A 25,879-nucleotide genomic window follows, 5' to 3' on the forward strand; every position below is an offset into this window, starting at 1 on the left:
CCCTTAATTAAACTTAACTTATGCCGGCTGAAATCGATCCCACGCCACAGGGATTCCTCAACCTCAGAAAACTGGCGCATTAGCAGGCTGTGCCACATATGCATGTGGAATGGGCCGGTCCTCAATGAACCTCTTTGATGCCAACACTTTAGCGAGCTACGCCATAAATGCATTGGGTATCCGACACTCTGTCGGTGCTGGTCTTAAATAAAGCACTTTGAGCCTACTTAGGTCACTGGGTGTGTGCCAGTAGGTGACTGCCTCTCTTCCATGTACGTCTTTCACGTCATCTTGGGTAACTAGGTATGTGCCACTGGGAGTGTGCCGATCCACGATGACTAGAACGATCCCTTAAACTTAACTTATGCCGGCTGGAATCGATCCCAAGCCACAAGGATTCCTCAACCTCAGAAAACTGGCGCATGAGCAGGCTGCGCCACTTATGCATGTGGAATGCGCCGGTCCTCAATGAACCTCTTTGATGTCAACACTTTAGCGAGCAACGCCATAAATGCATTGGGTATCCGATACTCTGTCGGTGCTGGTCTTCAGTAAAGCACTTTGAGCCTTCTTAGGTCACTGGGTATGTGCCAGTAGGTGACTGCCTCTCTTCCATGTACGTCTTTCACGTCATCTTGGGTAACTAGGTATGTGCCACTGGGAGTGTGCCGATCCACGATGACTAAAACGACCCCTTAATTAAACTTAACTTATGCCGGCTGGAATCGATCCCAAGCCACAAGGATTCCTCAACCTCAGAAAACTGGCGCATTAGTAGGCTGCGCCACATATGCTTGTGGAGTGTGCCGGTCCTCAATGAACCTCTTTGAGGCGAACACTTTAGAGAGTTTCGCCATAAATGCATTGGGTATCCGATACTCTGTCGGTGCTGGTCTTCAATAAAGCACTTTGAGCCTTCTTAGGTCACTGGGTATGTGCCAGTAGGTGAGTGCCTCTCTTCCATGTATGTCTTTCACGTCATCTTGGGTAACTAGGTATGTGCCACTGGGAGTGTGCCGATCCACGATTACTAAAACGATCCCTTAAACTTAACTTATGCCGGCTGGAATCGATCCCACGCCACAGGGATTCCTGAACTTCAGAAAACTGGCGCATTAGCAGGCTGCGCCACATATGCATGTGGAATGTGCCGGTCCTCAATTAAGCTCTTTGATGTCAACACTTTAGCGAGCTACGCCATCAATGCATTGGGTATCCGATACTCTGTCGGTGCTGGTCTTCAATAAAGCACTTTGAGCCTACTTAGGTCACTGGGTGTGTGCCAGTAGGTGAGTGTCTCTCTTCCATGTACGTCTTTCACGTCATCTTGGGTAACTAGGTATGTGCCACTGGGAGTGTGCCGATCCACGATGACTAAAACGATCCCTTAAACTTAACTTATGTTGGCTGGAATCGATCCTAGGCCACAAGGATTCCTCAACCTCAGAAAACTGGCGCATGAGCAGGCTGCGCCACATATGCATGTGGAATGTGCCGGTCCTCAATGAACCTCTTTGATGCCAACACTTTAGCGAGCTACACCATAAATGCATTGGGTATCCGACACTCTGTCGGTGCTGGTCTTCAATAAAGCACTTTGAGCCTACTTAGGTCACTGGGTGTGTGCCAGTAGGTGACTGCCTCTCTTCCATGTACGTCTTTCACGTCATCTTGGGTAACTAGGTATGTGCCACTGGGAGTGTGCCGATCCACGATGACTAGAACGATCCCTTAAACTTAACTTATGCCGGCTGGAATCGATCCCACGCCACAAGGATTCCTCAACCTCAGAAAGCTGGCGCATGAGCAGGCTGCGCCACTTATGCATGTGGAATGCGCCGGTCCTCAATGAACCTCTTTGATGCCAACACTTTAGCGAGCAACGCCATAAATGCATTGGGTATCCGATACTCTGTCGGTGCTGGTCTTCAATAAAGCACTTTGAGCCTTCTTAGGTCACTGGGTATGTGCCAGTAGGTGAGTGCCTCTCCTCCATGTACGTCTTTCACGTCATCTTGGGTAACTAGGTATGTGCCACATGGAGTCTGCCGATCCAGGATGACTAAAACGATCCCTTAAACTTAACCTATGCCGGCTGGAATCAATCCCACGCCACAAGGATTTCTCAACCTCAGAAAACTGGCGCATTAGCAGGCTGCGCCACATATGCATGTGGAATGTGCCGGTCCTCAATGAACCTCTTTGATGCCAACACTTTAGCGAGCTACGCCATAAATGCATTGGGTATCCGATACTCTGTCGGTGCTGGTCTTCAATAAAGCACTTTGAGCCTTCTTAGGTCACTGGGTACGTGCCAGTAGGTGACTGCCTCTCTTCCATGTAGGTTTTTCACGTCATCTTGGGTAACTAGGTATGTGCCACTGGGAGTCTCCCGATCCACGATGACTAAAACGATCCCTTAAACTTAACGTAAGTTGGCTGGAATCGATCCCAGGCCACAAGGATTCCTCAACCTCAGTAAACTGGCGCATGAGCAGGCTGCGCCATATATGCATGTGGAATGTGCCGGTCCTCAATGAACCTCTTTGATGCCAACACTTTAGCGAGCTACGCCATAAATGCATTGGGTATCCGACACTCTGTCGGTGCTGGTCTTCAATAAAGCACTTTGAGCCTACTTAGGTCACTGGGTATGTGCCAGTAGGTGAGTGCCTCTCTTCCATGTATGTCTTTCACGTCATCTTGGGTAACTAGGTATGTGCCACTGGGAGTCTCCCGATCCACGATGACTAAAACGATCCCTTAAACTTAACTTATGTTGGCTGGAATCGATCCTAGGCCACAAGGATTCCTCAACCTCAGAAAACTGGCGCATGAGCAGGCTGTGCCACATATGCATGTGGAATGTGCCGGTCCTCAATGAACATCTTTGATGCCAACACTTTAGCGAGCTACGCCATAAATGCATTGGGTATCCGACACTCTGTCGGTGCTGGTCTTCAATAAAGCACTTTGAGCCTACTTAGGTCACTGGGTGTGTGCCAGTAGGTGACTGCCTCTCTTCCATGTACGTCTTTCACGTCATCTTGGGTAACTAGGTATGTGCCACTGGGAGTGTGCCGATCCACGATGACTAAAACGATCCCTTAATTAAACTTAACTTATGCCGGCTGGAATCGATCCCACGCCACAAGGATTCTTCAACCTCAGAAAACTGGCGCATTAGAAGGCTGCGCCACATATGCTTGTGGAGTGTGCCGGTCCTCAATGAACCTCTTTGATGCGAACATATTAGCGAGCTACGCCATAAATGCATTGGGTATCCGATACTCTGTCGGTGCTGGTCTTCAATAAAGCACTTTCAGCCTTCTTAGGTCACTGGGTATGTGCCAGTAGGTGACTGCCTCTCTTCCATGTACGTCTTTCACATCATCTTGGGTAACTAGGTATGTGCCACTGGGAGTGTGCCTATCCAAGATTACTAAAACGATCCCTTAAACTTAACTTATGCTGGCTGGAATCGATCCCACGCCACAACGATTCCTCAACCTCAGAAAACTGGCGCATGAGCAGGCTGCGCCACATATGCATGTGGAATGTGCCGGTCCTCAATGAACCTCTTTGATGCCAACACTTTAGCGAGCTACGCCATAAATGCATTGGGTATCCGACACTCTGTCGGTACTGGTCTTCAAAAAAGCAATTTGAGCCTTCTTAGGTCACTGGGTATGTGCCAGTAGGTGACTGCCTCTCTTCCATGTACGTTTTTCACGTCATCTTGGGTAACTAGGTATGTGCCACTGGGAGTGTGCCGTCCACGATTACTAAAACGATCCCTTAAACTCAACTTATGCCGGCTGGAATCGATCCCACGCCACAGGGATTCCTCAACCTCAGAAAACTGGCGCATTAGCAGGCTGTGCCACATATGCATGTGGAATGGGCCGGTCCTCAATGAACCTCTTTGATGCCAACACTTTAGCGAGCTACGCCATAAATGCATTGGGTATCCGATACTCTGTCGGTGCTGGTCTTCAATAAAGCACTTTGAGCCTTCTTAGGTCACTGGGTGTGTGCCAGTAGGTGAGTGCCTCTCTTCCATGTACGTCTTTCACGTCATCTTGGGTAACTAGGTATGTGCCACTGGGAGTCTCCCGATCCACGATGACTAAAAACGATACCTTAAACTTAACTTACGTTGGCTGGAATCGATCCCAAGCCACAAGGATTCCTCAACCTCAGAAAACTGGCGCATGAGCAGGCTGCGCCACATATGCATGTGGAATGTGCCGGTCGTCAATGAACCTCTTTGATGCCAACACTTTAGCGAGCTACGCCATAAATGAATTGGGTATCCGACACTCTGTCGGTGCTGGTCTTCAATAAAGCACTTTGAGCCTACTTAGGTCACTGGGTGTGTGCCAGTAGGTGACTGCCTCTCTTCCTTGTACGTCTTTCACGTCATCTTTGGTAACTAGGTATGTGCCACTGGGAGTGTGCCGCTCCACGATTACTAAAACGATCCCTTAAACTTAACTTATGCCGGCTGGAATCGATCCCACGCCACAGGGAATCCTCGACCTCAGAAAACTGGCGCATTAGCAGGCTGCGCCACATATGCATGTGGAATGTGCCGGTCTTCAATGAACCTCTTTGATGCCAACACTTTAGCGAGCTATGCCATAAATGCATTGGGTATGTGATACTCTGTCGGTGCTGGTCTTCAATAAAGCACTTTGAGCATTTTTAGGTTACTGGTTGTGTGCCAGTACGTGCTTTTTTTTCTGTGTACTTTTTTGACGTCATCTTGGGTAAAAAGATGTGTGCAAGTGAAAATATGCCGCTCTAAGATGACAAGAAAGATCCCTTAAATTTATTTTATGCTGGTTGGAAGCGAGCCCACATCACAATATGGCAATAAACTGGCGCTTTAGCAGGCTGCGCCACAAATGCACTTGGCTGGTGAGGCTTTCCAATGACCCTATTCACGCCAACACTTTGGCGTGAATATGGCACTGTGGCCTTTGGGAGGCCACAACAAAAAGGCAGTGAGTGCGATGAGAAGGGACGGAGCTTGAATAATTGGGAACTCGGCATCTGCAGCCTTTAGAGCAGCAGAATCGTTCACTGCTAAAAGGATAATTGTGGCCTCATAATCACATCAACCCCGGTATCCTGCACAACATATACGTTTACAGCAATTTTACACTAAGTGATAAGAAACAGGTGTCACGGCCTATAACCCCAGCTATAAATACTGGCAAGGTTGCTGAATGAGTAAGTAACCTTTTCTGTGAATATGTATTTGCCTCCACATTTCCAAAGGAAAAGAACAAACAAAATGCCATTTGAAAGAAATGGTCACTGATGAAAGGAAAGCAACTTTTTATTTGAAGGACAAAAATGTGTTCAGGAAGAAAAATAAAACAAGTTGAAAAAGTGGTAAAAAAACAAAAGTTGAAAATGCCTACAGCCATGCATACACTGTACATTACTGAAGAAACTACAATGATATGGCAGTATGACAAAGTATCACCCTGGCTCATGAGCAATCGACATGCCAGTGCTCCTTAGCCACATCCTTTTGACACTAAATAACATTCTGATGTTTAAACGAAAATCTTACTATGCACCTCCTAACACAGACGTTGCATACCATTTTAAGCTGTGCTTTCCATTTCTATTTAGAATAAGTAAAAATTGACTATTATAATGTAATTGAAGAGGGAGCCAACATTAGTTTATATCTATTACACTGCTGTAAACATTGCTCCCCCCCCTCCCACGGTCGCCCTGGGGAGAGTGTTGCTATGATTTACTTGTACTGGCAGAACCAATGAAAAACTTGCAGTGCACCGCTGAAGGTTTGGTTTCTGCAATTGGTTTCTGCTTTGTCTTTGGCGACCCAGACTACTGCTGTTTCTAATGTCGTCATCAACACTAATGCATATTCACAGCCGGTTTGCTGGATGCCAGGTAACCGGCAGCTTACAGGATTTTGTTTTGAACTGCTGCACCAGAGAAATTGCTAGCAGCATCACGTGCCACCACATTTCGGCCTAGTCGATGCGAAATAATCAGTAAATCTTCACTACGAACTAAACAAATGTTTGTTACCTCCATTTATGGGATATGTTTGCTTCAGTAAAATGACATTTTATTCTGTGGGTTTCTATTGAACTTTGTAAGGGAATTACAATTAGTTTGTTCTAACCCATTTCATTAGGATGAGGTTTGACTTGTGCATTATATAATTCATGCCTAACAGCATGTTTACTTGCTTGTTTGTGCACTAGAGCTGAGACAGGGGAGCTATTGTCAAATTATAATGGGCAAGCATTGCATGTAATGACACAGCATTGTTTCATGACTGACAGCTTCAGTAATACTTGCTGTGTCATGCACACTTGTGTTTGTCATAGGCACTGTTTCTCATTCTATTATGTAGAGGAGTGGCTGGCCAGAGCACCTCTTTTATTTTTTGCCGCAATTTCTTATCATGCCAGATTACGAAAGGCACCAGTACGAAAGCATGTGTGGCCATCACACCGTTCTATGCAGACAACCAGCTAAGTAGGAAAATAGAAATTGTGAAAGCAATAATGTAACCAGGCATGCTATCCTGGGCTCAATGACAACAGTGGCCAGTGTCACTACTGCTTTATGTGGACTGCTCATCAGAAAGCACATTTGCGCAACCTTGAGAAGCTAGACACCACACATATTCCACCTGTATCATCAAATTTTCTTCGACTGCATTGCTGGTTTACGAGTGCTTTACGCACCATGGCATTGGAATGGAGAGACAGTGGATGATGTTGGCCCTGAGTGGAGCAGACTTTTTGTACAAAAACCGGCAGAAAAAAAGGGGAAAAAAGATCTAATTTTGTGCCAGCTGGTGACTGACTGTGCACCGAGGTGAGGACGCAATGAGAAGCACAAATAAAGCCATGCACGGTGCAGTGATATGCTTGCTTTATTTTTGTCCTTTGCTCCACTCTTTTCTCTTGGCACAGTTAGCCACTTGAAACTAGCCAACAGACTGCCGTCATTCAACAGACTATCAGTTGCAGCAATGTCGTAGCAAGCAGTAGAAGCACAATACTTCAAGTCAGGACAGCACAGAAACCAGATTCCAAATACCCAGTGAAATAAAGATCATGAAATGAGAGCACTAATAATGAAGCAACACAAACAATGAGGGCATTTGTGGGTTTGGTTCCCACTAGCTTGACACAGCATTTTCCTGGCATGTGATAGCTGCATGATGTATATAAAAAATGCCTCTCACCTTTAGGCAAGGGACTCGAAATAAATGTGAAAAAATATGCCACTTAATGAGTCAATGGTGGCTTCACCCGAAATTTCACATCACAGGCTTATGAGGAAAAAAAAAAGATCATTTCAACTAAAAGCATAAGTACATATCATTTGTCAAACAGACAAAAGTGCACAGAATGACCACTGGTATGTTTTAAAGTAGCAAAAACACAAGCACTGGATAAGGGTTACACCTGTGACCACAATGGGTATTTTAACAACCTCGTAGGCAAGACAGGCTCTCTTTTTTTTTTTTTCGAGCATTGGTCCTGGGAATGCAGCGAATTAACGAAAATAAAGGACCACTTACTAACTTCTGTGATGTGTGCAAACTGCTATAGAGGCCACGTTTAGCAGCTGCTGCATAGTAAAGTACAATGCATCTTACACTCTTGTACAAGTGAAAGCCTGTCATTGTCATTAGCCTATTTACTAGGTCCACTACGAGACAAAGGCCTCTCCCGGTGATCGCCTGTTTGCATCATCAACTAAAACCTGTGGCTGCTAATCTCATCTCACTCGACTGTGTTTGCCTTTTGTTGACAGCCTGCACAGTTTTCACAACAAAGAACAGTCCACGAAAGGCAGCAAATGTCATTAGGCTTCCTTGGATTCCGCAGTCCCTGGACAGAATTGACGTGAACAGTGGTGACTTGTGAACGATGTGTCCTGCAAGAGCACAAAAAAATAAATGGATTGTACTTAGTATTCTCGACAAAGTTTCATTCTACCACTTCCCAAGACCGCTGTGCTATAGACCGTTTCACTGGGCAAGGAGGAAAGGACGTGCCACGAGCCTTTCCTCCTCTCTGGGTTGTGCGAGTCAGCATGGAACAGCTTGAATGTGCTGGCGTTGCTTGCCGTGGAACGATGGAGTTATTTTAGCTCGTTCTCAAGAAATTCACAAGATGTTAGTTCATACACTGTCCTCGAGGAACCACTGTGTATCCTTTTGATGCAGTAGTAACTACAGTATGCGGGAATATCTGTTCGCTGCATAAACAAGCAATGTGCATCATCAGCCGCGGTGTGTGTATGTGTTGTGAAATACTTTGGCTATACCGGTTTCCACTTGACAAACGGCAGCGGTGTCTGTGAATTGCCAGCGAGAATTGGAAAATCTTCTCACTATGTGATCGCTTGGCGTGGGAACTAAGACATAAGAGTACCCATGTACAGCCAACCCAACGCAACCCCGAAACATCAAAGCACCCCTCAGTATAAAATACTTGCGTCAGCCACTGGCATCGCTCTCAAGCATAAGCTATGTCTACATTAGTCTCCCGTATGAGGCCGATGGCATTGCTCAACACAGCAATCACTGCAGCTGGTAAACCAATACAATACATATAAGCTCTGTGCTTTGGCACTGCCTTTCTGCCCTGCAAAACAAAGGGGATTGCATAAAAAGAATCCAATAGTTATTTTTTGTGAAGACGCAATTTCCATAACATGGGTGAGTGCGTCTTAAAGGACAGAACAAACAAAACTGGAAAAAAAAAGCGGTTTTCATCCTCTTATGGTTTGTAGTCAGAGTAATGTACTCTTGTCTAAATTGACCAACTGGTCAATTTTGTAGCCTTCTCTAGCGAAAAAAAAAGCATAAACTCCACAATAGGGCTTCGTATAGTCATGCTGCATGCTCAGGCCATGCGCTAAACAGAACAAACAGATCAGTGGCCCAGCATCTACCCCTGCTTTGAACGCTAGCAGTTCCCAAACTGGCTGCATGACCACTCGACAAGTATGATTCACACTGAACGGTATGCTACATTTCTAACCAAAACTACTTTATTGGTGGGTGACAACCGCATCCACAAACGAGGTAGTCACACAATTAATGTATCTACAGATAATAATTTGAACACCTGAGGAAGCAAACAGTAGAACTTTATTCTGCAGCAGAATGGTACCCATGCTGTTACAATCGTCACATGTTTCTTAACTACTCATTGCTGCTAAGCCAGAGCTTTAATTAAAGTTACAATGAGAATGTAGCAGTGAGCTCATAACACTTCTGAAACTAATTTTTTTAGAAATGTACGCAACTGATCTTTGAGGCTACTTGTAGGCTTAAATATGCACACACACATTGTGCTGAGTGATCCATCCACCTGAACGCCAGCAGAAACTCCAGCCCTGCAGACCTCATTTTAGTACATCTCACCTGAATGCTTGTCATGTAGAAGGTGCCATGTCAATAGACTGTGCGAGTGCAAAAGCAATTACCAAAAACTGCCACTGACTGCCATTGAGTGTATGCCTCCTGGCTACACACAGCACTCGTCAAAGCCAGCAAGCCGACAGCTCTAAGATGGTGCCACTGCCTATGTAATACGGCAGCACCCATTGAAAATAGGGCTATAGAAACTAGCCTTGCCTACTGGCTACATGCAGTCTCCCCCCCCACTCAAGATGATTGATGCAAGGCCAAATGAACAAACAAATGCTGCACAAAACGGTGACCAGGAGGTACAAGTGGTATTCCTGTGTGAGCTTGCATGAGAGCACTGACGACCTTAAACTCCAGATGTCCTCAACTAGGGAATGTGCCTAATGGTTTCCAGATATATTGGCAGCCAAGATCGGGAAATGCCCAAGCAAAAGTGCCACATGTGAGCACAGCTGTTTTGGATCAGATATTAAAACAAGCAACAAGCCAATTCTAAGTGTAGCCAACAGCCACATTTCTGCCATCTTTGCTAGCAAAGCACTCCTTGAATGGCAGAAGGAAAGCCAAAAACTACATGGGAGAGCACAGAATTAAGAAAACAAGAAATTCACATGTAGGGAAAGATGCAAACATCAAAAGCAAGGAATTTGTTCAAAGATAAATGATGAGTGGAAATGTGCAAAAACAGTAGATTTGTTTTCTCACTGCTAGCAGGTTACAAAGCTAGCTAGCAAATGTGGTATATCAGCTCAAGCTTCTTACGACAAATGTGGACATAACAAAATACAGTCGACTCTCATTACAATGGACCCTGATAATTCAACAAAAAACATCCGTTTTATCCGAAGTCCTTAATACCTGAAACGCCTCACTTCTGAAACTTTCGTCACCACATCTAACAACATTATTTTGAAGAGTGAGTGAAGAACGTCCAAAGTAAAAAACAAACAAAAAAGCCGCAGTTTCGCCCCAAAGGCGAAGCATCGATTGCGATAGCAAATTAAGCAAATTAAGCGTGGTAGCAGCAGCGAGCATATTGACTTTTGTGCTGTCTCTCGCTTCAATGCGAACTAAACGTTGAAAGCACTGCGCATACAAAGCTACCAGCACTGGGCGCACTTTGTCCACATCACAGATCGCTAGATACGGTGACCGCACTGTAAGCAGCAGCCGCTGAAGTGAAACCCAGCTCTCTCTCGCCTCCCCCGTGCCTCGTATGCGAAAGAAGATGGCGCATTTCTGCCCCAACCTCGCGCGCGCGATATTGAGCCGCAATAGTCAGCTGACCCTCGCAAGTCAGTTGTCAGCCCGTGTCGACACGGCAAAAGTATGACATGGCAAAAATTGCCGCTAATTTCGTCCGCTGTAGCTGGTAGTCCGTTGTAGCGCAGTCCGTTAAAAGCGAACTTCTTTGCATTAATAAAATAGGTGGAACAAACTAATGCTTAAATATGGTACTTCTAATTTCAATGCTTTAACACAGTGGTTCTCAAATTGGGGCCCGCGATACCCATGCCCGCAAAATAGGGGCATGCAACTATTAGAAAAATAGGGAGAACAGGGGGAAGTCGGGAGATGGTAATCCAAAACGATGAGCAAAACAAGAACAAGGTGAAAGTGGGAGCCAACATTTTGACATGTGGACTTGTCTCCTTCAAGGCGACATATGCTTTCCTTGCCACAGTATATATAGGTGGGGTTCTTATAAAGGGGAGAGGGCGTAAGGTGGGTGGGTGTGGAAACAAACGAAGGTGTGTTAGCGGCGAGGGTGTAGAATTGAGAATAAAGGAGTGCTGTGCACAAGGCCAGTGACACGGCCATCTGTCAATCACGTGCCAACGGCCGTGTGTCAGCCGGCGTGTCAACAGTGTGCACAGCAGCCCTCTATTACCTGTTTCGCTGGTGGTCGTATGCTATCATGTCTCTGAAAGAAATAATAAAAGGAGCAGCAGAAACCGGTGCTCGTGAAAAAAAAATTTGAAGGGCCCCTGAAACGGTTCGGACAAATTTTGTAGACGTGTAGGGTACAGCTAAAGTTAATCATTCACACCACAATTTGTGTGAAACGTTTCATATTAAGAGAGCTATCGACGATTACAAGTTACCCTCCTCCACAGTCATGCATTTTCCCCTCAACTCGTTCGCCGAGTGATCGGGGCTGAGCTCCACCTTCACTGGCTCTGCGTCATGATGGCACGCCATGTCGTCGACTTCTGGTTCTCTAGGAGCGAGAGCGCAAAGCCTCTCCAAACTCTCCGCCAGCTTGCTTGGCAGTCGACCCCAAGCGAGAGCTATCAAAGCAGCATGTGTTGCAAGCATTCGGACGAAGCGCCAAACACGTCTGGTATTCCGGTAACCACAGGCAAGCTGGGCATTTCGGCAGATGGCTGGATGCATAAACTCAAACTGATGAAGGAACTTTAGCGTAGACATAACGTGAGCGGCCTGATAGGTCTGCACGGTCCAGCCACTTGTTGTCGCAGAGCTTAACCAGTCAAACAAAGCGCTAATATTGCTCTAACCAAGTGTAAAACATTTTAAACATTTACAAAAACAACGTTTTGATGATTACACTCCTGCAAAAAGTTTACAACAGCGGCAAAGAAGAATACATTTCGTTACTGCTTTAGTCCAGCTCTGTGCCACCAGGTGGGTGCACCGTGCAGACCATTCACATTTGCGCTTCTGCTAAATGGCAGTCAAGTGGCCAGGCCCTGTCCTCTTACACTTGTGTTTGCCCTAACACCGGACTCGCGAAACGCTATTGCATTAGTAATCTTCCGCAGTAAAGTGACGGCCGCAAACGCACAAATCCTAGTGCCGATCGGATAGCGGCATTCCGATGTACTGCAGCCAATTCGCTCGTCTGCTGCCTTGCAGAGGGACAAGATGTCACAGCTTGACATTTTGCCAGTCGCTACGGTTGCAGTTCACAACACAACAAAGTCGAATCATGGTGCTCGCGAAAAGACTGAGACCGACACTGATGGCGGAGCTCTCGTCAAAGACAGAGCACATTGTAATACAAGCAGACGACACTTGCTGTGTGCCGGAAGTGCTTAAGTTCACTGAAAAATTGTTCTTGTGCATTCTCTTTATGTCACTTTCTTTTTATAAAAACAAATTAACTAACATTCCAACTATTACGAGCATCATTTGTTTGCCATAAAGTTGGAAAAATTATCGATCATGCGCCCTGGCCAGCCAATTAGATAGGTCGTCCCACCGACAGCGTACGGGTGATTTATGTCATATGGGTAGGGGCGGCTTAAAATTCCGCTGACCAGTGTACTGTGATCTGGAACGATGTGCATTTTTAAAACCTTATAATAAATTACACGCTTTGGGCAGAGCACTCAGATGCATCAATTAATGATCAGAAGGACCTACTCTAACGACTCAGTACGTTTTAAGAAAATTGTCAAAATCATTTCAGGGTCCCTTTAAGAGAATACTGAAATGGAATAAATAAATAAGTAAGAAAAAAAATCTAAGCTACCAAACTAAGTGTTGCTGCGTATAGCTTAAAATTTAGCATGGCGAATAGATTCTAAAGCTATCTTTGAAACATTTATGCCTATTGGTTGCAATGTCTTGAACTTATGGATAAGGTATGATTCTCTGTATTTTCTTTCTCGTATAGAACACAAATTTGACTAAGATATAGAGTTTAAGTTCACCACAGTTATGACCTGTTTGGTTGAAATGCTCGGTGATGGCTTTGGGAAGCTGTTTAGTTGTGTCCACGCAGTGTCCATTTAATCTGACGTTCACTGATTGTCTCATTTTACCGATATATTGTTTCTTACAGAAGGAACATTCAAGCATATAAATCACATCCAAACTTGTACAAGTGAAGCTAGATTTAACTTTGTGTAGGTCATAACATTGATGAACTTACAGCATTACAGCATTCCCAACACCATTCTACTAAACCCTGTCACATGTCATGAAATAGAAGAAATTAACAAAATCAAGAACAACTGTGCTGCTGGATATGATAGAGTAAAACCTGCACCGATAAATTACATAGCCAACGTAATATCAGCTCCTCTTGCCCATATTATTAACCTATCCTTTACTACGGCCAGATAATTTGAAAATTGCTCGAGTATGTCCTATCTTTAGAGGAGGCAACCCAAAACAAATGTCGAATTATCATCCAATATCAGTTCTGCCTGTTTTGTTAAAAGTATATCAGAACGCAATAAATGTCTGGCTGCAGAATTTTTTTGATAAGCATAATGTTATAAATGATGTCTAATTTGGCTTTCAAAAAAACAAATCTGCCGAGCTCGCATTACTTAAAGTAAAGGAGCTGTAAGGGGGGTTTATTCGGCTTGTAGAGCAGCAGCGACAAACTCAGCACCAGCAAGTAGGGCGCAGCCAGAGAGCAAACTGGATACGAGCCACGCAATGGCAATGGGGCTTTTCAGCCTGCCGATCCTCTTCGTCACAATCACCCCCGGAATTGAAAAGTAGCCATCTTGGCGACCTAGAAAGAGGTGAGGCGATCGTAATACTGCTTCAGCCGGTCAATGTAAACAGTCTCTCGCCCCCAATAACGCAGATCGGGAGATGGCGATACGGGTTCGACCACATAATTAACCGGTGATGTTTGCACAACCACGCGGCACGGCCTGCGGTACTTCGGGAGGAGCTTGGACGAAAGGCCAGGAGCAGCAACAGGCGGGACCCAAAGCTACACGAGTGAGTCGATGGGGAAGAGGTGAGGGGGAGGGCTGAGGTCATGATGCTCTTTTTGGCGGCACTGTTGAGCAGACATCAACGAACAGGCCAGTTGTCGGCATTTCTTGGTTGTCTTTCTCGTCTGCTACGAACGGGTGGATGTACTTCTGTCCACTTTGCGAGTTTCTGCAGAACTATTACATCAAATGTTTGCAGATGCACTGATAGCAGAGAATCGGCAACAGAGTAGTGCGTGTTTTATGAAAAGTCTCTTGAAACAAACTTGTTTTATCTGACAGAACAACTTAAAGGGAAACTGAAAGGTATTCCAGAAAAAATGAGTGAAGAGCTGTACGCATGGTTTACAACCATCCGAATTCGAATATCGCATCGAAATTGAGCTAAAGAAAGCGCAAACAGCTTTTATTTCGACAAAAAGTGCAGAAGCACACTTGGGGCAGCTCGCACGTCTCGTTTCCGCCTGTGATTGGTCAGTTGCCTCATGACGTCAACAATGGTGTTCGTCAGGACCGGCCACTGCCGGTACACATGAAGCACGGTGCAAGGTAGTTTGGTGCTGTTTTGTATAGACGGTGATGGAAAATTTCGAGAGCTTGCATTTCTTTGAGGAGTTCAGCGTTAAGTCCAAACCCCATGAGAGCTATTTTGTGCGCGACAGCAACGAACGACGGCTTCGAGCGACGGATCAGGCAGTCGCTGGAACAGATCGCTCGGTCGTGTTGCTCGATCACTCGGTTCTGCAAATCTAGAATTTATCGCTCGTCGCCCAGAAGTGCTATGAGCGACTAACCAATAGCGCGAAGCCGGAACTGGATGTACTACATCACTCAAGTACTTCCGATTGTCACACGGAACAAGCAAACGCTTGAATTTTTATACGCGCAAGGATAAGAACCTACTGCAAGACCTTCAAAGATATTTTATGCTGCTTTTTACAGTAAAACACATCAAAACTTAAATTAATAAAGCAAGTGTCACACCAGTTGCGATGTGTATTAGCTGCCCTCATACTGGCAACACTGAGGAGACGTCGCTGTCGCTCGAAGTCGTCGCTCGCATGGGGTACAACTTGTAGGCGACGAGCAAACGCGACCGCAATCTCCATCATATCGCTTGTCGCTGTCGCGTGCCAGATTGCTTGCATGGGGTTTATACTTTATACTTTACTCCCTACATCTACGAGACAACTGCAAAAAGCTGGCCCCCCCAAGAAGCAAAAAACGCTGGTGCAAGCAATTCTTTCAACGCGAACGAAGGCGAAATGTTAGGACCTCTTTGTGTTGGAAATGTTCTTTGGTGAGTATGTTTTTATCTAAGCTGCAATCAGCGATCCAGTGAGTTCGTTTCTGGGTGAACAACTGTAGTGTTATGTTCCTGCATGCCTCCTCGTAGAACGTAAGCGGCAAGACAACATCGAACGTAAGACAACATCGTCGCGGACGTTGGTTTTCGTGCAACCGTAGGCTGCACAGAACGCTGGCATTGTCAGCCCACCACTTCAATTGATGGTGCGCATGTTAACTACCACTCTACATAGACACAAAGGAATGCAAGGTCGAGCGAAGCAGCTTATGACGGCATGCATGCAGAAACAAGCACGGCCAGGCACGGTCGCAGACACTGCAAAGGAATGGTACGCCAGTGTTGATGTCACTACACCGCGGTTTCCAGTCTCTGCTCACATCATCAGCATCAGCAGCAGCGCGTGGCGTTAGACGGAGGGCAGAGCGACAGCGCAATTTTAACCGACGATTACGTCGCTCCTAAGTGAAAAATTGCCCAAGAAGTTTTACCTGGATAGTTTATAAGGTTTCCGCATACGTATATGAGCGTCTTATAGAATTCGACAGACTCTTCAGCTTCCCTTTAACTCTTACCCTACCATGGGGAAAATGACTGTTTATTTGTAGGTTACACACATTTTCTTTTTCTGAAGAAAATATCGCACTAAAAATTTTATGCAATACATGAAGGTAAAGCAAAATGAATCTGTTTTTCAGGGATATGACATTTATTATAGACATATATGTCATAAAAAATATAAATTGTCAAAAACAAGATTGTAGAATAAAATGAACAAAAATTGTGAAGATATGCCTGCATCTAAAAGGAAAAAATCCTAAAAACTTCTGAAATACAGATGAGTCCACTTATAACTATCCCAGTTACAACAAATGCTCAGTTATTACAAACGAAGATAACGTGACGGCTATCATTTTCGTGCAGCCTATGGCAACCCGTCTCTGATAGAACAAACACTGTAACAGGAAGAAGAGTAGGCATAATTAAATAGCTTTTTAATGGTTTAACCAACGTGCGCCGAAGATTGTTGTTCGAAAATTTGACAAGAATGCAAGGCGTCTTATTCCAACATTACACACTGTTATATTACGCCCGGCGGAAGAAGTGCCTTATTGGTTGTGTGGCTCACTTGTTCCAGAAAGGTATGGTTTGATGCGGCTGACGTGGATGACGTCAGAAGAAGGTGAAAAGCACGGTTGTGTCGAGTGGCGTTACTTCATATGCAACAGGGGTCACCTGGTGAAGTATGCGGTAAGGGCCGGAGTATCGCAAGAGAAGGTTTTCCAAAAGAGGAACATGCTTAGATGGAGAGCACACTAAAACAAGGGCATCTTGTTAGTAGTTCATGTCGTGATGACATTGGTCGTAAAATAACTTCTGGCATGTCTGTGATGTGGAGAGATGAAAACAGGCAATCTGGCATGCCACTGTGGGCCACTGTAGCTATGGCGTCATGCGCATACCGTATTTACATGATTGTAAGTCGACTCGAATGTAAGTCAACTCCCCCATATCGCATGACAGAAAAAAAAAAGGAGAGCATACCCGAGGGAGCATTCGGTAACAAAAATTTATTACATAGTAGCTGACATGGTCACTGGACTACTTGTCTTCACTAGTGCTGCCACTGTCCCACAGCGCGTCGTCGCGAAATTCCACATTTGGCAAACGACCGCACCACAACATCTTGTGGAACAGCAGCTCATGCCGAATGTACCCAACCACACGCAGCCGTCAGGGAGGCTGTTTTGACAGGTACGGTTGGTGTAAGTTCGCGGTCTTCTGCCGCCAGCCACTCGTTGTGCTCACAGCGGAGCAGGTCCTCAAAAGGCGAAGATCCGGGCTTGTTTCATGACCATGTCGCACTTCAGTGGCAGAGACCAATCACGCATGTCAGTGACGTACGCCGAAAGCTTGGCCTACAGCTCCGGAAAGCCTCCAGACTTCAGCACATGGGAAATTCCTCACTTGCCGTCACAGGTGAAAATTTCGCTTCGCTGCAGTCGCCACTCTTGCACCACCCATTCAGAAACATCGAACCTATGGCCTGCTGCGCAATGATTTGTTTCTTCGGCATTAAAGGATGGCAGCCCACTTGAACGCTGCTGTGAACGAGTGCTGAATGATTAGTGGGAGCACTCATGATGACTGAGGAAGCATGGAAGTAGCACATAGCCGGCAGTCAAGTGAAATGCGTCAAGCCTATGTCTTTGGTCAAACTAAGCTAAGAGCTACAAGGAAAGAGAAACCCGCGAGCAGTGTCTACTCTTCCATGAACTGCCAATACTACCCGCAAGTGCCGCCGTTCTGATGGTGCCACTGCGAATGGAACAGCGGCGCTTCCATCAACTATCAACACCTTCCCCCCCCCCCCCCCCCCCATGAATGTTGTGTGCACTGTCAAACTCTCAAAAATGCTGAAAAACCCTTCTGAAAAGCGAACAAACACGCGGGATAGTGAAAAGCTACGGGTAGGGCCATAGAGCAAACATAAAATTTTAACTATGCTGTAGCTCCAATTGGTCTCGCTTTTTTGATGGTGCCATGTTTTGGTTTCCATTGTAAGTCGACTCCCCCTACTTCGGATTTTCAAATTTAGATAAAGTGGTTGACTTACAATCGTGTAAATATGGTACTCTGCCAATGAGTTGAGTGTGGTGGAAAGCAAAGTCCCAAAAGGTAAAGTTGCCTTGCCGCCAAATACAGTAATCTGTTGTTATAATGAAATCAATTTACTTGAAATTTCTTCTGGTCCCGACTCAAACGCACGTGTTTTAAGATGCATTACTCGAAGTGCACGAAGAGCTTGACCCACTTAGAGTGAAGTGCCTCCGCTAGGCGGAGACCCTCTTGTGCATGCAGTGTCAAATTAATACCGCCAACAAATTACTACTAGTCTCATGCAAGCACAAAACAGGGCACAAAAGAACCAAACCCACGACCGATGACCGCCTAGTAACGAGTATCAAGTGAGTGCCGAGTGCTCCCAGATGTTTACTGTGGAGATGTCAAATTTCATGATGCAGCACGCCTGAACTATTAATCTCAGTCTTAATTGCATAGCTGGTGTCCCCCGTGATAGAACCCACACAATAAATCTTTCCTGGTCATTTGCGATGCCAGCAAACCGCGGTCTCTCGGATGCCGAAAAGTGGCCAAAAGACTGTGGGCAGACTTGCGCCATAGCATTCCATGGGGTATGCTCGATGAACAATGTTTTACCACTCTAAAGAGCACTTCTGGCGCTGACATGTGACGAAAGGCACAAAGGAAGTGTCCCTCCGATTAGAAGTGCCATGTTTGATGCGAGAAGCAACATTAACAAATTGGGAAGACGACTTTGGGGAAACCAGTCTAGAAGTTTGCTCGCCGCTTGCCATAATTAGCCTGCATTGCAATAAAACACCGCCCCTTGCTTCGTTGCACTTTTTACAGTACAAATCTATCGATAACTTGCTGAAAACACGAAAAATTCAAACGTCGCCAGCGGCAAGTCAGGCTGTCAACATGGTGGGTCAACGCAAGCTGGTGTTTCCCCGGTGATTTTCTCAAGCCGGTCATGCTCGATTCATGCCATACGACTTTAGACAAAGTCTAAATGCGGGATAGGGTCACTGAATTTTGATCCTAGACATTTGTCAATGGCACGGACGTGACGGTGCGCAAACACCGACACTCGAACCCTAGAACTAGCACAGTGTCATTGACAATGGCGTGCCGAAAAACTCCTTTTTTGCAAACTTTACGGCTGTACACCTCAGGGAAAAATCGCCCAGTGATCATGCAAAGCCCCTACTGCAAAACTGTTCAGTTTTCATGATTTCATTGTGTACCCGCAATGAGCAGCTAATCGTTTTTTGTGCACAACAAACACAACCTCAGACTCGAGCCACAGCATCTGCGGTGCTTTCTAGCACGATACTCTCATAGCTTTCCATGACCTCCCCCCCCCCCTATAAAAGCAGCCCCCACTGCCTTCCCCTCCTCATTCGCTCTCCAGTCTGGAAACAGTTTGGACGTCAGCCACTCCTCTCACTCGCCTTCATGTCAACCCCTCGCCTCCTCGCTGCCAGTTTCGACGTCGCTGCTCCTCCAAAGCTGCCCTCTTGCGGCCTGCCCTCCCAAGCACAATCTTCCACCAACAGGTGCCCTTCCACGGTTCCTGCTTCTTGGTCTCCACAACTCCAATCACCTTTCTTCCGCTACACGTGAAGCCTATGCCAAGCCTGCTATTGCAACCGTCGCTATCACCAGCGCACACTGATGAGGAAAGCGAGATAACCTGACGACATTTTGAAGCTTCTGTCTTCTGCGTTGCACGCCACATTCAGTCACTTTGGCACTGACGGCGCGTGCATTTGGATCTGTGCTGCAGGCCATATGATTGTGTGTTATTCGGAGTGCTTCAATTGACTTGCCTAGCACATGCATTTGTGGTCTACAGTGATAAATGGCTCCGTCAGTCTTCGGGAGAAAGTGTCGGACTTTGGAGCAGAAAGTTCTGCAGATAAACAAAGTGTAAAAAGGCGGCGGGCAGAAAACTGACATCGCGAAGGAATTGGCATACAGTCGAACCCACTTATGACGATCCCAGTTTGAACCATATATTGGTTATAACAATGAGAACAATGCGAAGCTGCTGCACCATTGACTTTTGTATGTTTTCTATGGTGAAATAAACCGCTTACTACAATGCCCCAACGCCGCATTACCAGTTATAACGATAAAGTCTGGCTGCTGGGTGTCCAAGTCGAACAGTAGTGAAATGCAAAATCCTTGAAAAGAAAAAAAGAAAACGAGAAATTCTAGCTGCTGCACGATGGGCCACTGCTCCTACAGCCGCCGCACGCTCATTTTCCAGCCATCTCCGCACGGCTCTCTCCCGTCGCCCTTCCACCCCTCCGAACACGAATGGGCTGCGCCCATAGCTCCACGACGCCCTACCCTCCGAAACACAAATGCACCGCGCCAACTGCACCGCAAGCAGATTGCGCTGAGCCGTGCTCCCGTGCGAGACATTCATTTGGGGGATCGCCAGCTGTTTGTGCGCAGGCGCGAGTATGTGCGGGCGTGAGTGAGAAAATCTCGGGGCTTTTGCTCCGTGAATATATGAGTGTGCCTAGACACTACAGAGGAGGTTTCTTAGCGCATGTTGTATGCGTTTGTCCCCTAGACATGCCGGCATTGCGGAGTGCGGATGAGTTTACGCTCCGCCGCTGGCTGCCTGCGCGGTGAGCCAGTGGGCACGGACACCCCATTTGGTGATCGCTGTGTCTGAAGGGGCAAGGTTGTGACTGGTGTTGCATAAGTCACGAGTCGCCTTTTTCGTGGCAACAATAGATTGCATTTTTTACAAGCACTGCACCAGGAGGGCACATGTAACCGGCAAAAGGAGGCCTCAGGAGAGCACCTGAGGTCATAATAAAGCAGGCAGCGCAGGATCTCCAGGGCACCCAAGGGGTAGCAGGGGGATCAAAGCTGGAAGCAGGGCGGCCCGAGGTTTGGGGCTGCGGATAAGCGTGCCAGGCGGTGTTCGCATAAAAAATTGGCTGTCCACGATAGTGGGCAGCTGATTTTATACACCCGAGGCACGCTTCGGCCTTTGCATCCGGCACCTTTAACCAGCAAAGGCATAGCATTTAAGACCCGAAATTTAAGTATAGAGGGCTTCACTTGTGTAATTGGAGATTTCAAGGAGAGGCCTTCGTCCTGCAGTGGACACAAAAATAGGCTGATAATAATAATCTCACGACGAGTCGATTTCGTGGTGCTCATTTCATCTAAAAAAAAAATGGCTGTCCGCGATAGAGAATAGCCTATCTTATACATCCCTTGCATGCTTCATCCTCACCGAGCCCCAAACCGCGGACCAGTCCGGGTTCTAGCTTTGGTGTCGCCATTGCCGCTTTGGTGTCCTGGAGGCGCCGCCAATAATGCGAAATAATGACATGTTGCTACAGCTAGTAAAAAACACGATTGAATAAATATATTTACATTCAGCCACCAACCTGTGAGGCTAAGTTCAGCACTGCCGCACCCCGTGACTTCTGCAACACCAGTAAGAACTTTACATCTGAAGGTACGTCGGATAGACTTGCTAAGGCGCTCTGCCTTCTATATTTTCAATATATGCGGCACGAGCTCTACTACGATCGCGAACTATGATCTGCCACGACTGACTTAGAATGAGCGCCGCAGGTGCGAAACATTCTGTCTGACACAGTGGTTGCTAAATCGGGCGTCAGTGCCCGCTGCTTCACCTATTTTACCGCACCGGCAGCCAGCGTCCGAGCATAAACAAACTCAATCCCACTCCGCAATGCCGGAGCGCCTAGGCACAAATGCCCACAACCAACTCTAAAGAAACCTCCTCCGTAGTGCCCAGGCAGAATCATATGATGTGTGGGGGTTCCACTTTGCGTGCGGCTAGGGCTGAAGGCGAGCTCCGGATCTAGCCCCACGCAGTCGCTTCGTGGTACTCCCCAACCCGTTGCGTGGGAATCACGGCTACGTCGAGTTTAGAACGAATAAGGCAACCAGCGGCGTCAACTGTAAGAATGTTTATTGCTACCGGCAATGAAGAACACTGGCAGAGGGACATCCTCTCTGTAATAGTAATAAATAGGCTGGACCCGTTGCCCAGGATAGTCAGGCAAACGAGGTCACTCACGGGTTGCAGCAGGTACTCCAGTCCGGCAGGTTAGGAGTCCAGCGTCAGAGAGGGAAAGTGTCCCCCGGTCGTGCTTTTTGTACCTTTTTACCTAGGCGAGGGGAATGTCCTCCTCGCTCATCAGCTACCTGCCCGCTAGTCAGGGAGGAAGGGTGCAGGTGTGTTGCGAGAGCGAGGAAGAATCGGGAGAGGGCGTAGTGTGCCTCTCCCGTGTCTATGCCAGCTCGACCGGCTGTCAACGCGACGACGCAGGGGAAGATGGGCGTGAGTGCTCCCCACAGATGATAGTGATCTAAAGAAAGGAAAGATGCTTGATTTTGCAGAATCATATATCCAAGGAGCAAAAGCCCCAAGATATTTCTCTCTCACACCCGCCTTTACTCGCACCCGCCTTTACTCGCACCCGCCTTTACTCGCACCCGCCTTTACTCGCACCTGCGCAGAAACAGCTGGCAATCCCTCAAATGAACGTCTCGCGTGCTCCCGCAAGGGCTGCAGAAGATAGTGCAAGCCTTTCCTCCTGCCCCCCCCCCCCCCCGCGCAAGAACCACTTCTCTCGCATATTGTTCTCCCTCACGAGTTGCAGAATTAAGTCTTTCCTTTCTTTAGATCATCATCATCATCATCATCATCATGTTGCTCGCTGGCTCCTCATTCAGTGCAGTTCTGCGAACAGCTTAATCACTTGCATACGTTTTTGTTGGCTGTGCGGAAGTCGTTCCCAGCAACGCGGCTTCTCAACTTCTCTTGACTCGCCGCCGGAATGGAAGATGGCTGATCTGCCCACTGATCATTGGCAATGCACGCCATTGCTGGTGAAAAGAAAGTGCACAGCTATAGAGTTGGAAACTATGTGCTTCTAAGCGATGAGACGATCGTAGCGAACGTGCTTGCATCGGATAGCAACGGCGCCTACGACAGTGACGATGCGGTAGGGCAGGCTGCCTCAACCTTGTCCTCACAGGAGGCCCGGCATGATTCAGTCCCTCTGGGGCTTCGTTTTTGCGAGGAACCTTCCGCTGCCCTACGTCGAGCGCTTGGATGCCGCGGAGAAGGATGTCGGCAAGCTTCGCGTAAAGCATGCATGGCTGACGGGCATAGGCTTTTCTCATGCAAGCCAGTGAGAAGTACATGCTGAGATGCTTGTGGCGATCTCTCCTGAGCGTTTCTTCTGGATTTCTCAAGCTGACAGGCTGCTGTGGCAACCTTCTCGCAATTTCTAAAAGGCCCCTCTTGGGGCCACCAAAGTGATGCCTCGGCAGTGCTCGCATATCGCTTGCTGCCCATGACACCTCCTTGCAGTTGTTATAGCAGTGCCATTCTTTAACGCCGACAGCCGCGGCTTGTTACACGCGATCAGAGCGCCAGGAAGCACTTAAACGAGTGAACACAATCAGCAGCCGGGCGGAGGAAGGTGGTGGGGAGGGGCACTGGCCTCCCTGCCTACATAGTTTTCTGATATCACCTTCCATCCCCTATTTTGATTTTTTTCATGCAACCAGGTTATAACAATTATCGGTTATAACAATGGAATTTTCGGGGCACTTGAAGATTGTTATAAGTGGGTTCGACTGTACTGCTGTCTACTTGATCAACTATATTGAAAAACAAGGAAGCTGTGCTGGATGGCTTTGAACAGAGCTTCTCGGCGAAGAGAAATTGGAATTGCGATTCGAAATACCCCGAAGTGGAAGGTGCACTTCTACAGTGGCTGAAGAACGCCAGGAGTGCAAATCTCCCGGTACATGGACCTGCACTTTGCGCAAGAGCCGAAGCTCTCGCCCGCCAAATGGGTAACAAAGATTTCAAGTGCAGGAATGGCTGGCTTGAGTGGTTCAAGAAAAGACATGGCGTGACCTCAAAGTCGATCGTTGGCGAAAGCACAGCCGTGACTCAAGACACTGTAGATGTATGGTGCCAACATCGGCTCCAAGCTCTACTTGAAAAGTATGAAGACATCTACAACCTAGATGAGGCTGCATTTTTCTACAAGATACTACCAAATCACAGGTTCACTACCGCTGACGGATCCTCATCTGGAGGGAAACAGAGCAAGGAGCATGTCATGGTGCTGTTTGGTGCCAATGCAACAGCTTCCCTCGTTGATACTGGGCAAGGCGGAGAAGCTGCGGTGCTTCCGACATGCAGCTATTCCCCAAGGAATGCATCTACAGAAGTAACAAGCGAGCATGGATGACTGCTACTATTTTTGAAGACTATGTGCACATTCCGGATAAATGGTTTGACGTAAAGAACCAGCAAGTGTTTTTCATAATTGACAATTGTCTGAGCCATGGGAAGATTGAGAACCTCAAGGCGATCACTGTGGAATTTTTGCCTGCAAACACAACCGCAGTACTACAGCCAATATATCAGGGCATCATTGAGACCACCCAAAAGCTGTACCACAAGGCTCTTTTGCAATGCATGATCACAGCGTATGACACCAGCAAGAGGAACAACATTGATTTGCTTGGTGCGATCCATTTCCTGAACTTTTCATGGAAAGAACTCGCACCTTTGAAGGTCACCAAAATGCTTTGTGCATGCCAGCTTTTCCCACACCGTCGTCAGTGACCCTCACGATGACCGTACTTGCAGCGATCTGTATGAGGCTGTTCATAAAATTGCTGGCCAAAAGATAGAAGGCGATTTCGAGACATTCACGTTGGCTGACACTGCTGCTCCTGTGGTCGTCCCAATGACAGATGTGGGGGTACTAATTGACACTTGGTAGCCCCGACAAGGATGAACAGCCGACGGATGAAGAGCCACGTGAAGTGCCAACTATGGTGCCAATGCGGGAGTACCTACACCTGCTCCGAAATAAGGTTGAACGCAAGGGCGGCGACCAAGGCCTCATGCAATGCTTGGTTTAATTAAAGCAGGAGTTGCTCGCACCTGATAAGAACTTGAAACAGCCAAAGCTCACTGCCTTTTTTGCACCTGAATAAAGTTTTGCTTCATCGAACATGTAGTTTGATTTACAGTTGTGGGGCAATTAAAGCTCAACTGGTTTAACTTTTCTTGAGTGCTCGCTTATATCGAATTATTGCTTCTAACAAATTTTTTCACCATCCCGTTGACTTCGTTATTGTGAGGGATTACTGTATAAGGTAGTAGGGTGAGTAGCCAGCTGTGTAGTGGCGCAAGGAATTATAAGCAAATGTGACAAATGGTAGAGCAGTGTCGCAGTCGCGATGATCAGAGGAAACATGCATGGCGAGCATGTCAGTTATTGCCTGGTTCAGGCCTTTGGTAAGATTGTTAGGTTGAGGGTGGTAGGCTCTAGCAAGCTCGTGTTTAGCTGCACACAATCGAAGTAAGTCATCGATGACTTTGGCTAGGAAGTATTGTCCTCGATTGGTGAGAAGTTGACGAGGTGTGTCATGTTGTAATATAATGTCGTAAAGCAAGAAGCCAGTGACGTCTATAGCGCAGCTGGTGAGTAGGGCTCTTGTAATGGCATAGCATGTTGGATCTTCTGTAGCAATGGAAATCCACTTATTTCTGGCATTTGATATAGAAAATGGCCCCAGAAGATCAATGCCAACGTGAAAAAAAAAGGGATGGTAGCAGACTAGCAGGAGGCATAGCTAGTCTTTTTCTGGCGTTGACATGACTCACACGCGACATAGCAGCGGACGGAGTGGTTGAGACCAGGGGAGGTATTCTGTAGGAGTCCACTTGATGGACTGTCTATTTCGGCCACTGCTGATTGTCTGGGGCCGCTCATCTCCTCT

The 25,879-nt window shown here is 46.9% G+C and overlaps 1 protein-coding gene across 4 annotated transcripts in view; it reads right to left on the reverse strand.

Annotated features, from left to right (window-relative positions):
- Positions 1 to 5,329: 5,329 nt before the first annotated feature.
- O-fut1 (O-fucosyltransferase 1) overlaps positions 5,330 to 25,879 on the reverse strand; it is a 211,244-nt gene continuing 190,694 nt past the window's right edge. For all 4 annotated transcript variants that reach the window (XM_075677794.1, XM_075677795.1, XM_075677796.1 and 1 more), the window contains one exon: positions 5,330 to 7,950. The gene's annotated coding sequence lies outside the window, so the exon portion shown is untranslated. The remainder of the gene's footprint in view (positions 7,951 to 25,879) is intronic.

The sequence above is a fragment of the Dermacentor variabilis genome, unplaced genomic scaffold (genome assembly GCF_050947875.1).
Source record: "Dermacentor variabilis isolate Ectoservices unplaced genomic scaffold, ASM5094787v1 scaffold_13, whole genome shotgun sequence".
NCBI lineage: Eukaryota > Metazoa > Arthropoda > Arachnida > Ixodida > Ixodidae > Dermacentor > Dermacentor variabilis.